The sequence below is a fragment of the Periophthalmus magnuspinnatus genome, chromosome 5 (genome assembly GCF_009829125.3).
Source record: "Periophthalmus magnuspinnatus isolate fPerMag1 chromosome 5, fPerMag1.2.pri, whole genome shotgun sequence".
NCBI classification, from domain to species: Eukaryota; Metazoa; Chordata; class Actinopteri; order Gobiiformes; family Gobiidae; genus Periophthalmus; species Periophthalmus magnuspinnatus.
In genome coordinates, this window is record NC_047130.1 from 9,218,144 (window position 1) to 9,233,960 (window position 15,817).

Genomic DNA, 15,817 nt, shown 5'->3' on the forward strand with positions numbered 1-15,817 from the left:
TACAGGGAATAACACTATAAAACATGTAGACAAGGCAAGCTAGTCAAAACACTCCAGATGGGGCCAGTGAGGACATATGTAAATGAAACGGTGTTGTTAAAATATTGTTAGGCCAAACAATTAGGTGCCAAGTATCAGTGTGAAACCAAAAAAAGACTACATTATTGCCTGAATTTATACATCTAATCCTTTTCCAACACTGGATACATTGATGTTTTTGTGCTTTTTGGACTTGGCCACAAAAGCAGAGTAATGTCTCTCAGATCCTTTCCACACTGCCATTAGTTAGGTCGACATAAAAGAGCTGTAGATCTGAGAGCGGCAGTTGCATTCTGGACCGCGGTAAACAACAGGTGAATTGGGAGTGGCTGATCTCACATTCTGGAGTCCTTGGAGTTGGATTAAAAGTGTTGAGTTTATGTAGATGTCATAAATAGGTGTACACTCATAGCTCCAGTGAAGTATCCACTTTAAAGCTGGGATGCAGGTGCTTAAAAAGGAGGAAGTGGGAATTTAAATATATATTAACTTGTTCTTTGTTCTTATAAGCCCTTTGGCGGTTTGGTAGTACAGTGGTCCCCCATTTATCACGGGAGTTACGTTCTAAAAATAACCCACAACAGGTGAAATCTGCAAAGTAGTCAGCTTTATTTTTTACAATTATTATATGTTTTAAAGCTGTAAAACCCCTCACCACACATTTTATACACTTTTCTCAGACAGGCATTCACATTTTCTCATTTTTTCTCTTGTTTAAGTAATTAATAGTGACTCATGTATTTCACAGTTCCCCTGACCCTGCCTCATCGTCCTGGCGCCGCTCCGCTGTAGTGTCGATGGAACATTTATGTAGATTTGGCGGGCAGAATGTATTCTGTGCTTTGTGAGAGACACAGCACGGAGGAGATCGATTGACGGTGGTCTGCAGCCCCTTGGCCGGTCGAGACGCAGAACACAACGCACATTCATACACTGTCAAAAAGCATGTAGAATTGCACTGGAAAAATCTGCGAGACCGCGAATATAGCGAGAGACCACTGTATTTACATGTCTCACTTTTCGGGCATGTGCACAGCTTTGGAACAGGTTTTAAGAGCTGCAAAGTGAAGCAGGAGTCGATGTCTTAATGCACAGTAGTGACGCCTCCGGCTTCCATATTGGCATCTACTCAGGGATCCTTCTGCAGATTCTGAGTTAGCACCATAGCTCGAGGATTATAATTCAAAGGAAGTGTATGTAAGATTTTGATTTAAAAACATTTAATAAACATTACCTATCTGCATCTCCAGGTGTGAGGTAAACATGTTCAAATAGCTTTTACTGGTAATAATGAGGATTTATTCTTAATTACAGAAACATTGGACACGATGGGTACGATGTGTGTGATGTGATATGTTATAATGTGGTGTTTTGGTTTTCAAGAGGATTATCCAATCAGAAAACAGAATGAGCCTCACACGAGTCTCTCATTTGGGTTTCCCCCAGTGGTCCTGGAGTTTGTGAGGTAAGACTGAAAACCTATTTCATTAAAATAGACTTCTTTTTTTAACAAATCAACCAAACCTCATCATGCATCTCAGCAAAACTCTTACATTTCCAATTCATATTCTTCATGCGAATCCTTCAAGCCTGAGCTCTCAGCAATGGAAACTGTGTGGGTAACTCCTGCTGCTAACACGATCGTATCGTACCCTCATCAGACCAGCGGGCAGTAGGTCTCTGCCATGAGTCTGTTCCCCACAGTGGAACATTTAAATTGGGGTTTTCAGCAGGGGGCACCAAATAACATTTTTCTTTCATCAATCAGAACACAACTCATTTATTACTTTGTTTTGACAATAAAGTTAATTAAATGAACTGCTAATAGTGGTAACAATTACTGTTACCGAGTTACTGCACTAGAACAATAATAGTGTGAAGGTAAATTCTATATATTTTTTAATAACCAGTATTTATTGTTATTAAAACATATAGTGTATAGCCAAAACAGTGGGAAGTGGAAAGACAGACTCAATTATAAAAAAAAATAAACATTTTTCTGATCCAGACACCTCACGCAAAACAACTGTTTGGAAAAGAGTGAATGAAAAACATGTGTTCAAAAGTGATGTCAGGGCAAGTCCTTAGATTACCTTCAATGTGTGTTTGACTCATAGACTGTATATATAAACGGACAGAGCTAACCCTCAAGCCACCGTGATCCAAATAGGAAGTGATCATGGGTGAGCCTCAGGCTCCATCAACTGTGGCTCCAATCCACTTTACATTGAAAAATTGTCACCCCTTTCTCTGCAACTGCTGCTGTCAAGCTTGTAATTTTGATCTTCATATTAACGCGCTCTACATGATCCTCGTATTTTTATTTCACGATTGTGTCTGTAAATCAAGATAGGAACATTAGTAGCAGACAAATCAGATGCTTTCCCTGAGGTCACTCCCTCTAATGTGAACAACAGGTTTGATTGACACCGTTGCTCTCCGCTAAAGGAGAAGGGGCTTTATCTTCAACAGCCCTGCTCCAGATTGGCTCTTTAGTTGCTATGATACGCGCGGTCAGAGTTCCAAATATTTAACTTCAATTTAACTGCTATAACTGTTCGCCTCGATGAGTTTCATTCGGCTGGAGCCGAACGCAGTGAGTGACGTCACACTCACTTAGTCCACTTGTCTGTACAGTCTATGGTTTGAATCTAGTCTTAAAAAATAAGCACTTCAAAACCTTACAATTCATAAAAAATGAGATGTCTCTTCCCAAAGGAAATATAGCCTGCATTCTTACAGTTTTAAAAAAGCTACTACTAGAATCACAACTGATCCTAGATTTCCATTGATTTAACCTGCAGATAGAGACACACACAAGTTTGTCTTGTTCTCAGTTTATGGACAGGCCTCATGTGAAAGCTCAGAACCTCCAGAATTCACTCACTGAGCTGCAGAGGCTGCACTACCACTGATTGGAGGCAGGTGCTGTGTTTAGGTAGTGACAATTCAGATAAAAAAGTACTTATAGCTTTAAACCAACTGGGTTTCAGTATTGAAACTGGCAACCCAAAGGGCCAGAGTGTGTTTTCTGATTGGATAATTGTACCAAAAGAGTATATATAACAAACAACTCAGCCATCATGTCAAATGTTTTTTGTAATTAAGAATAAATCAGCATTACAAGGATATGTAATGAGACGAAAGGGTTTGTAGTGGAGAAAAAGGGTAATTAGAGAGCATTAAAAGGGTTGTAATTGATTTTGTTCATGCAATAAAGTAACATGAGTTTTGCCCCTGTACAGATGACAGACACATCCTGCAGTGCAACACGCCTTTGTAGCAAAATCCAAAAATTATTTTCAAAAACAAATGGAATCTAAGGAAGTCACAGCATTGTTTGTGTAACTCTTTAAATTTTGTATATTTGAACATGCCTTTCCATGTGACCTCTCCTGTCACCTCGTTGGACATTCACTACAAATTTGCCACGTCAGAAAATTTGAATAAATGACTTAATTATGTCTATAGTGCTAGTTTAATAATTATATAACTGCCCCATCTTAAAGAACATCTTTTTAACAATGGAATTTGGTATTTGTCTCAGGAAATTCAGCTGTCACACTGCAGGACATCAAACTGGCACATGTTTAAAGTTTTTCAGAAAAGTTGCATTTTTTATTATTTATTTTAACCTGTATCTTAAACACTTAACACTAGAGCTCCCCTGGTGCATAAAGGTCAGATGAGCTCCTACTGTTTTTTTTAATCTTTCTAAATATGTGATTTTTCATGTCACATGGCCTGGGTCAGCCCAGCCTATAAGCAGACAAAGCAGCTGCTTAGGGCCCTGAGGCCACCAGAGGGCCCCCGAGAGCCCATACATTTATATTCAACATAATGATTGGAAAGTTTTTTCTGAAAACTAAATGTCACTCGGGTGTTTACACTAGTCTACATGTCCCTCTTAAACAATTAGATATGTTTTATTTCCAGCAACTAGATATGTGCTGATACATGTTTTGAGTGGGGCAGTGGTGTGGACAGCTACATGTTTACACCGGTGTGAAGGACCCCTCCCCTCCAGGTGCACTCTGGGAGCCAGTGTTGGGAATAATGGAGTTACATTATAACGGCGTTAGTAACTGCGTTACTTTTTAACTAACGGAGTAATCTAACTAATTACTTTTCCCAGCGTCCTAACGCCGTTACCGTTACTGACTATAAAATGTGGCGCGTTACTTTTAATTCAGTTCACTCTTCTCTTCATCAGAGTCTCTCAGCCAAGGAGCTGCACCGCGGCTCGGGGTGAGATAAAAGGCTTGTTTGAGATGAGGCGGGCGCAGATACTATCGCCGTCGATCGGTGCGCGGTGCATACCGGTTAGTTTTGTGTCCAAGATGCCACCGACTTACGCTGACATAACCTGTGCGCCGGTAACGGGAAGTTTTTGAGCAAGGCGAGCGCAGCAGCTCTCCACCGCCAGCGGCCGCCTGCATGGACTACAAACGCTTAATACATGATGGGAAATGATGTCCTGTCCACACGTGCATCGACAGCTGATTGGATGGATAGATAGATAAATAAAGGAATAGATACGTGTTAGAGGGATTGTGTGAATCTTTTAATGAATGTTAAAGAGTTGGATAAAGTTCAGTTTATGTTGAAATGAGAGTGATTAATATTTGAATACTGGGCAGAGAATTACAGTGTGTGGCCAGAAAAGCTTAAAGGTTTTGTCTTATTTTACATGATTTACATTTGAATGCCTTAGTTTTGCAACATTTTTTATATATTTTTTATTTTTGATACATTCTATAATTTACTTGTAAACAAATACAATATAGTGGCAATCTGTTAAAGTGAAATAAACGTTAAAGGTTCACATCTGTTGTGTTTTTATTGTTTTAACATAATAAGTAACGGCATAGTTACTTTGCCTAGTAACTAGTTACTTACTTACTTACTTACAAGAAGTAACTTGTAACTATAACTAATTACATTTTTGAAGTAAGATGCCCAACACTGCTGGGAGCGCAGGGACAGCAGAGGGACATTTTAGTTGACTTTAGTTAGTCAAGTTAAGTTTATCTAAAGTTCGGGACAATGCATGAAGAAGCCAGAGGAAGATCGTTTTGGGGACAAGACTTTTCAGTAGCGATGGGCAGATGAAGCTTCATGAAGCATTGAAGCCTTTCATCCAATTGGTTCACTTCAGCGCAAAGCTTCTTGAAGCTTCATTTGCTCTAGTAGCACATCTACAGGACGCAAAACATATCAGTTTGCATGAATTTGAAGTGTGTGGCATTTTGCAGAAGGTCTGAATAAAATTGTCAGCAAAATAAAGAAGTATGCAAAACATGTATACTGTAGTAATGGCAGCATACTCTCTCTCTCTGTGTGTGTGTGTGTGTATATATATATATATATATATATATATATATATATATATATATATATATATATATATACTGTAGTGATGGCAGCATACTCTCTCTGTGTGTGTATATGTATATGTATGTATATATATATATATATATATATATATATATATATATATATATATATATATATATATATATATATATATATATATATATATATATATATATATATATATATATATATATATACACACACACATCTCACATTTTGTGTTTGTGTCTGACACTGTCATCCAAGCGACATCACAGGTTGTTACTCGCGCAAAATCCGAAACCACTTACTGACTCAGTCACGTGGTACAGCCGACCAGCGAGGCTTCGGACGTCATCATTTTGAGCTTCTCCCCTAAATGAAGCAAGCGGAAACGTCCCCTCCCCTACTCGACACACACTTCGAACCCTCAATACGGAACGTTACATCACTACTTTTCAGAGAAGACTCGAAATATGTCCCACTTTACACCATTAGACCTGCAGATAAAACAGTGAGACTGGACACACCTCAGAGGGACAGAGGAGAGACAGGACACACCTCAGAGGGACAGAGGACAGACAGGAAACACCTCGGAGGGACAGAGGACTGCAGGTGAGTCCGTTCATTACACTGGCTGTTTGTAGCTATGGTTTGTCCTTTTGTGGTAATTTATTTAGATAAACATCTGGCTTTAATATTTACCACTTCCTCTGTGCAGATGCGCTCTGCGCTAACAGCTAACATGCTAACTGCTAACATACTAACTGCTAACGAGCCACTGTTAGCATAACAGTGACTGTTGTGTTACTTTTACCAGGGCCACACTTTGACCAATATGTTCATGCTGTACATCTTTTAAAATCTCTGAACTCGCTCTGTTCAGTAAGTTGATTGTCAATTATAATGAGTTCTTATTTGCATAAGCAAATAATCACCAGGGCCACATAGCAACATTAGCATGCTACTATTGTAAACATAAGCTCAGCGCTGGTGTCCTCTGTCCTAAACATTTGTATATTTGATGTGACAGTCACATATGATCACAGCTGTGCTTAATGTGCAGAACAGTTAATGTGCATCTTTTTGGCCTCTGCTCAGTGTCTGCTCAGAGCTCACTGCTCAGGTCAGAGATGAGCTGTGAGCATCAAACAAGAGCCAGCACAGATACAGTGGTATCGGCTCTTGGTATCGGCAGCTCATTGACGAGTTCGAGTACTGGCAGCTGATACTGGTATTGGTATCCGTCCATCTTACTCATTAATATGTGCATTTACGTGAAATCACAGCATCCAAAGACTGACAATAAACATAAAAATGATGTGATCCTAAAATCTTCTCTTATTTAATGTTCAGTCCTTCCATTATAAATCTGATGTTATGTCCAGACTGTTTCTCTGATGCAACTCTTAACTTGGAGCACTACTTTGTACTTCTTGAGTGATATGATTTTGAAGTAAGTGTACTCTTTAGTCAACTGGAACACATTAAAATGTACCAGAAACCAAGAAAAAAATGTCCAGAATTTTACATTTATTTTGTCAGACTCCTCATCCTTACATGTTTTATACTGTTACACTTGTGGTTATTGCTGTTGTGAGTCTCTAGAATTTGCAGTCTTTTTATAAGTGGTTGTGTTGATCTCTTAATGTTGTCAAATATGAATATGTGGCACTGAAGTGGCGAGGGCTCCTGAGGGCAAACTCAGCTTAGACCCCCTAAAGGCTATGGCCGGCCCTTCACATGGCAGGACACTCTTTGGATTACAGTATTAAACTGTTTATACCTTTTATAGATTTAAAGTGGAGATAAAGGAGTGATTGTATTAAATAATGTAAACATGCTTCCCTTTATGCCAACACCTTTATGATCTGTCTCCGAACTCATTCTAGTTTTTTGTTTTTTGTTTTCTATTCTACACCGCAGGACATTTTTACAGCATTTTGTTAAAATACCAAAAATAATTGAACACAACTTCATTCTAAAACTATATGTAATTTATAAAACACATATTTGTGCACTGTTAAGTTTAATTTTGGAGGGAAAAAAAGTTCTTTAGAAAGTCATTTAAAGTGATGACACCAAAAATGGGTGCCATGTCAAGTACCCATATATTTAAATGTATTTATATATATTTTTTTATTACATACTATGGAACATTCAGGCAACGTAACATAAAAACAATCAGGTGGCAGACCCTCCACAAGAAAGTTATGCATTGCACCTTTTTTAAGTATTTATTTATCAAGTCAGGTCAATGATGAAGTTATGCACTGTACAGAAAAAGATGTACAGTTTAGGTTAGTTTTTTTTTTTTTTTTTTTTTTTTACATTTTTTCCTCCCTGTCTACCTAATCTGCCCATCCACCTTTAAAACAAAAACCACCCACTCCTTTATGAAAACTGTTGGCTAGCTACCTTCCTGTTGACTTTCATAATGTCTGAGTAGAAGCGTTGGATGACCCTGACTTGCGCTCTGCGTCTGTGCATTGACAGATTGTTTTCTCTCTCCTCGTACAGACATGTGGGATCAATGAACCTACCACAGCTGCTGAAGGAGGCTGTGCACTTATTATTATTCACAGTCACGAGATGGGAGACGCTGACTCCTATCTCTGTGAAACACTACCACTGCTGCCACCGGCTAACTCTCAATTCTTTTCATTAAGTATAACATCTTGAAAGTAAAAAAAAATTAAAATATGTCAACTGGACAAAAAGTTGTTGACATGAAGATGTTTTGTTCCTAATCCAAACCGCTTCTTCAGTTGTGGTCAGATTGCTGGTGGACACTGCCTTATATCTGTCTGGAGGGAGGAGCTAACTACAGTGAAACTAACACATATATTTGTTTACAGTAAAAGAAAAATTCAAGTCTGTCAACTGGACAAAAAGTTGTAGGAGTGTAAGATGATTTGCTGGCTGATTTAGGGGTTGAATGATTATGCTAAGTATGATTAGTTTAGTTAGTTTAGTTATTTTTGTGCGGTTAGCTCCTCCCTGCATCTAGATATAAGGCAGTGTCCAACAGTAATCTGACCAGAACTGAAGAAGCAGCTTGGATGAGCAGCAAAACGTCTTCACTCCTACAACTTTTTGTCCAGTTTACAGAATTGAATTTTTCTTCTACTATGGAGTATACCTGAACAACTGAGGGATTACACAGACACTTGTTTGTTTACAGTTTCTGTTTGTTAGTTAGGTCTAATGAACTACACTAAATATGAACTGTGCCTGAGTCATATTCTGCATAATCATTCAGGCCCCTAATGGGTGCTCTCACATCTATTAGCATACTGTTTAGCCCTATTGTCGTCATTTTTCTTTTAGTATGGATCATACCTGGACGACTGAGGGATTACACAGACATAACATTTTGAATAATGTTCTAAGGGGGTTCATTCTAAGCAAATATATTACTGGACATATACTATATTGTGATAAAGAGTTTATCGGGCACTCACTTGGTTAAAACATATTTTTAAAGCCATTATTTTAGGTTCCTTTGGCCATCTCACCTCGAAGAAGGCGCCAGCCGAGACAGATAGTGTATTTTTAATAAGTCCTGCCCTCCTAAAATGAAGGAGTTTTAAATATTTTCTTAGTAAGTGCGTGACTGTTATCTTTATTTCTCTTCTTGGTTATGTGGATACCAGCAGCTCCCTGTCTCTGCTGTTTTTGATAATGCTGTTTTCTATTCACCTTACTCCAGAAGTTGCCGTGGGCGCCGCCATTGTCATTTCAGTTGTATTATTTTGTTTGGAACTGCTGATCTTGGCAGCAAATAAACTCTATAGGGATTACAGAGCTGTTTTAAAGCATCCCAGAGAATCGGTGCAGTATTAACTTGCACATAAACATTGAACATTTGACACAGTAAGAAATCAGGTCAATGTGCTGGGAAGATTATTTTTGTGAATGATATTAAATCACATTACATCATGCAGATTATTAGGGGGGCTTTATTCATCAGTGGATGGAAAACATTGAATCTGTTGTAAGAAAAAGTCATGGCATATATGTTGCTTTAGGATTGGCTGTGCGAAGGTGGTCCACAGAGCTTCACGTTTCTGTCATTACTTTCTACATTGCTGTGGTCTGAAAAATTCTCTGAGATTTGGTGGAAAATTGCCACGTAACATTTTTGGAATCCTACATGTATGACCCAGTGTAAGTACATAAGCAAAGAGGAGTGGGTGGGGATAGGGGATAGGTGGAAACTGCAATTTTCTGAGCACTTAAATACTTAACCCTTTAAGGACTGAGCACACTATAGACCGGTATAGCTTGCCTAGACTTTTATTCTTTTTTTTTTAGCCAAAAAAGTCATGTTAAAGGAAGGTATCAGAATGTACTGCATTTTTTCACACAACTACCTCTATTTTACATCCCCATCTGTATTTTTTCTTTGACGCATTGAATAAGTGACTGGGGAAATCCCCGCGTCACTTGCGCTCTCATTCGTCATCTTTGAGGGGCAACGTAAGCAGATTACCGTAATGACAGTAAAATATTTAAATAGTTCCCTGCCTCTGCTTTGAGATAGCACAATTGGCGCTCGTTTGGTGACGATAGCATCCGCCTCTATAGGGTTAAAGTAGGGCAATACAGGATTACGCAAACATGCACGAATCAATCAACAATATAACTCTGATTTAGTTAATAACATGAGAACACAATGTCAGTTTTACATAGTATGTCCCTTTTAACAATATCACATGAGTCCAACCTTTTAAGAGTTCATTATTTCAGAGTTCCAAACATTGTGTCTAGTTATAAAAGTCAAGCCCCATCCTTTTCATTACCTTCTATTACTTTCCAAAACCATTAGCTCTTCACAAGCACCTGAACATTTTTGTATTCATTTATTTTTCTTAGCCTTTCGTTTCCCTCTTTCATCTTCGCATGAGATCAAACACAAACACATCCCTCCAAGGCCTATACGAGTGATGGATGACTATCTGACTTCAAAAATACACTCTCCTCTCAAGATGTACATCAACATCAAACTTTATTTACCCTGTGCTGAAGAGCTGCTGAGTCACTGCAAAAGATGAATGGAAAGATGCTATGCCCTGCACACAACAGGCAGTACTCTATGGATCTCATAAATCTGACCTGTAACTTGGCCAGATAGTGTCTCCAACTTCTCCTTTGAGACAATTAAGTTCAATGTATTGTTATGTAATAATTGAGGCAGACAATAACATCTCCATGGATACGAGCTGGTGGTGGACAGTCCCGCAGTGCAATTTAAGCATTTTTATGACAACGGGCTATGTTGCCAGCAAAGAGCACATTGGGAATTGTTTAAATGAGGTTTAAACATTAATAATTGGCTATGATTTATAGTGAAAGCAATTTGAGTTTGAAAAATGATCAGGTGAAGAGTAGAGGCTATAAAAACAATGTAGTTTCTGGAGAGCAGGGCACCACTATTAGAGGATCACATGGCCCCTTTAATGGGCAGAGTTGGCTTGTGTAGAGCAGAAGAAATGAATCTCTAAGCAGGTGCTACACGATGGAAAGACGATTTGCTGAAGAAAAGCCAAAAGAATCTGTTAATGCTGTAGGATAGTTATGGTCTGTCTAAACTCAATCATGTGAAAGGAGCGTAAAGACAGAGAGGAACAGGAGACAAGAATGTGATACATTCTTTGGATTTTTTGTTTTCCCCAAAAACTAAAATTCAACCCAGAATGAGCGCCTCAACCCTAGAGACTGGCACATGCCTTCAGCAGGGTGAGGCATGTGGGATCTCTTTGTGCAAATCATCGTGGGTACTCGTGATTTTTTCTGTCCCGCCCCACCCGACCCGAGTTAAAATCCAACCCGACTCACCTGGCCCGCAGAAATGGGTTCAAATGTCTGGACCCGACCTGCCACTTACTCACATACATTCAAACTAATGTCTTTTGCACCACTGCAGCTGGTCGTCACATCCGCGGGTGCATGCCTTGTGACCTTTTACAGTCAATGATCTATTTAGGACCTGTTAGAAATGGCTTACGCACTCACAGGATATAGTGCAGATAGAAGCTTTGGAGACTTTGGGACTAAAGCAGCCGGAACATGCAGGAGCGAAGAGTCGACCTGACGCAGCGTGTTCTGTACGCCTTTGTCCGGGTGAAGAACTTTGTCTGTCCACTGTAGGCCTGAATGATCCGTGGCTTATCTTGTTCAGACTGGAGAATCATTTGTGTTGTTCCAATATGTAGCTGTAAAACTATTAATAACCTGTCTGCTCTGTGCACACACGTCTTCTTTTGCTGCTTTTATTTGACACTGTATAAGGAATAAAGTTGTCCTCTTTGGGCAGGTGTGTAGACGTGTGAATACAAAAGTCCTATGGTACAATCAGAACTACAGAACATGCTTTAGGTGAGGTGTATTGTGCTGACCTTTACATCGCATAAAACTAAAGCAGAGGCGCATTTGAACCCGACCCACCCGCACCGCTTTACCTCTTCTCATTGAGTTATCCAATCCGCAGAACCCCCTGAACCATGAAACATTTGATTTACAATTAGCTCAGGTAACTTAAACTAGAACTAGATTATCTCCTGTTTGAACTGCTCAGGCCTAAGCTCCATGGTGGCACGATGGAAGAGCAGTTAGTGCTTCAGCCTCACAGCAAGAAAATCCCAGGTTCAATTCTTGGATTCTCTCGTGTTTCCTGGACTCTCCCATGTGGTTGTTATTTTCAGTAGGGCTGTTCTGGTTAAATAAAGCATAAATAAGAAACACAGCTTGATGGCACTTTGTGTGAAAGGCTTGGCAATATTTCTGTGTTGGTTTATTTTTATTTTATTATTTAACATATACATAACATTTACATTGGATTAGATGTATTGTTTTAAATGTTTATGGCACAAGTGCTAATTTTAAACACCTGACAGTAGGGGCTTTTAAAGAGGTTTAAGACCAAAAAGCAATGTTACAATTTCTACACAAAAGTAAACAGTATATAGTACAGTACATGAGGCAGAAGCACATTTTAAATACAACCTGAACAGCCTGATCACATCACTATCATCTGTTGCACATGGCTTTCAGTCATGGCCTTGTCTCCTCTGTGTTTTGAAGGACACTTGTATGTTTCCTCTGTCCTAGACACTCCTGTCCTCCATCTGTCCTAGATTTAACACTATTGTTCCCATGTTATCATCACACCCACACTCCAGATCCAGAACATTAGGTTGTATTGTGCAACAAGACGATTTCATAAAGTACATGCTTGGTGGTGATGTCCCGAAATAGTTCACAGCTTGTTTGAAAACCTTTGTAAAGGACTAGGTTTCTCACACTCTTCATTCATTTTGTCTTTCACCTCAGGTTTAACCTAGTCTATACTTTTGTAGGTCTTGTTGACAAAGGCCTCAACTCATTTTGGCTAACAGAAGAATCTTCATGGTGAAACTGGCTTTATTTAGTCACTACACACATTCAAATCTGTTCACAGCTAAAATAATACTTCTTCAAACTGACATGAATCTTCCCAAACCATAAAGTCAAAGTTTTGAAATGAACCGCAGAATGTTTATTAAAAATATGACATGGTGGTACGGTGACAGAGTTACTAGCACTCTCACCTCACAGCAACAAGCAGCAAGTATCTGGGTTTGACTCCCAGGCTTTACAGTTGGCCATGATTGACAGGCAGACTAACCAATCAGAGAGGTGCATGCTCTGTTTGGGTAACAAACATGAGCCTCATTTCCACTGGCACAGTTCGCTTGGTGCAGAACAGTTGGGGAGGGGGCACCCCCAACTGGGGAGCATTTCAATTACATATAACCCAGGCCACTTTTGAGCTTGATACAGGTCCTCCAATGACAGGATGTGCAGGGGCATGACTAGCACCAGCCCCCACACGCCAGACCCCTTTGGAAGGTAGTACCTCCAGCGGTCTGCTTTGGACTCCTAGAAGGGGGTTGGATCACTTTATGCAGTGGAAACGCTCAGGGTCTGCCCCGTACTGCCCCGTATTGCCCCAGCCCTATGGAAACAAGGCCATGATGACTTACAGGTAAAGAAATGGAAAAGTATGATGCAGAGGACTAAGAAACAGCACAGATTTCTGCAGAATCAAGAAGTGAACAACTAAATAGTTATTTATCTCAGGTAAAAGAAGTTTTTTATTTTCTTCTGAATGATATGAGAATTTTCGAGAGGAGATGTCTGCATTTGAAAGACACGTGATACAAATTACCGGCTGTGGTTGGACAGAGGTTTGTCATGCTCTATGGTCTGATTCCAGACCCTTCTTGATTCAAACAGAATGTAGACTGGCTGCTCAGGCAAGGTTTGCTGCGGACTCTCTGGTTTCCACATCAGCTCAAAAAATATGCACAAATAGGTCAAATAGTCCAAGCTAAGGTAGTCCTGACCAAGCCTCACTCAAGATACGGAGATGAGTCTGCCATGCCCACTGCCCTGAGGAGATGCCCCAGTGGCATTGAAGGATTGGCCAAATGCAGAGGACACATTACCCTGCATGGACAATAAAAGTGCACCTTAGCCTTATGCCCAAATATTGTCCCGCTTTTCCTTGTTGTAACCATTTACTCCTGAATCAGTCATACAGTCCTGAATCACTGCTTTTGAACTGTTCTGTTTGAAGAAAGTTTTTTGTTCTTTTGATATCAAATTTTCATGATTTACTTGTAGTCCTTATTGTTGAGTGCATGAAAGCACTCAACACCCCCATGCTTCACAGAGAAGATAAACCACAAACATCCAATAGTTTGATGTCGGGCCCTGAGGCACAGGGCTGCTTTGGGCTGCACCTTCCCCACTGTAAGATCAGACCACAGCAGTGTCCTCCAGGGCTGCTCTGATGGAGATAATGCTCTTTGTGCACATTATACAGCCATATGTACAGACCCCAGGACTGTCCAACTCTGCACCACCTCGGCTCTGAATGCTGTGGAGAGAGTGCTTTTATTTATGGGCAGCTAAGAGAGGATTAGTGATTATTATATTCAGTACTCTACTACTGTTTAACCACGATCACACTGAACCATCATGAACACATCTAACACTAACTAACACTAATTATTCACCGCAATGAGTTTTTAAGCACTTTTTACAATTGTCAGAGGCCAGAGCAGAGTTGTTGTTAGCAGTCAGAGTAATGCTAACAACAACTAGTATGCTAACAGTGCACCAGAAAATTGCTTGCTTTGGCACATTTCATAAATCTGACAAATGACCCTCACCCAGACACCAGCCAGAGAACGCTACGACACTGTTCGACGTGTGGTGTGAGGGAGTCAGAGGCCTGTGGGACCAGAGTCAGTGTTTCTGGTGAGCATCAGGTGTTACAGCTGCTATCTGTGTTTAAATAGTTGAGTTTTAGATTCTGCAAAAAGTGTTTTGTAGTTTGATTTGAGAGTTAAGGCTTGAAAATAGATATAAGGTTGTGCCAACATGAACAGAGAATTTACTCCTTGAGTGGCAAGTTTTGGAATTTGTGCCCAAATGTAGAAAAACTGTAGTGATTTGCGAAAGATAGAATTGTGTTATAGTTAGATGTAGATGTATTATAATAAGACGATTATCTGTTGAGTAACAAAACAAATGTTCACTTTATTTAATCAAAAATCATATACAGCCCTTTTAAAGTGAGCATATTAGAAGTTATCATGACTTTTTAGCACCTTTTCTTTGGTGTTTCACTCATTAAAACTTAAATATCCCATTATTGCAGATGTGAATGTATAAAACCTGTACTCAAGTCAAAGTGCTGTTACTTCAAACTAATGTTGCTGAAGTAGAAGTACAAAATAGTGGTTCAAGAACTTAAGCAAGAGTTTAAAAATGGGGAAAACTATTTCTCAAGTACAGTATATGTAAGAGTAGCTGTCTGGGTGCAGAATTTGAAGTTACTGTAATTGGAAGGACAAGACATTAAATAGTGCACAAAATCTTGACACAAAATGAGAAAAACTAAAACACAGGCTCATAGAAGGAGCAGCACAAGAAACACATGGTCAGATCTTTTAATAATGTAACAAAGATTTCTTACCTGTAAACTCAAAGACCTTAAGTCAAATAATACTCTTACACCACTCTTTTATTATAAAGATACTCAAGTACATCGAGTAAATATCTATTGTCAATCTCTCTTTCTTTAAACTTCCATTGAGTCCATAGGCAAGACTACCGCTTGGTCTATATCTGTGATCGGTGTCAAAGAGGTCAGGAACTTCGCCTGCACTAGGAAAAAAGAAGTAGCCTGACACGAATAAATGTGACAGAAGAAATGTGGATGTTCACTAACTTATGATTGAATTATTGCATTCTTTAAAAGAAGAAAAGGTAAACACCACAGTATTTGAACATAAAACTACGGGTGGTAAAACCGCTTTATCGTCTGACCCCTCGATGAACTGCCACCAGCTGAGAGCGCATGAAGTTG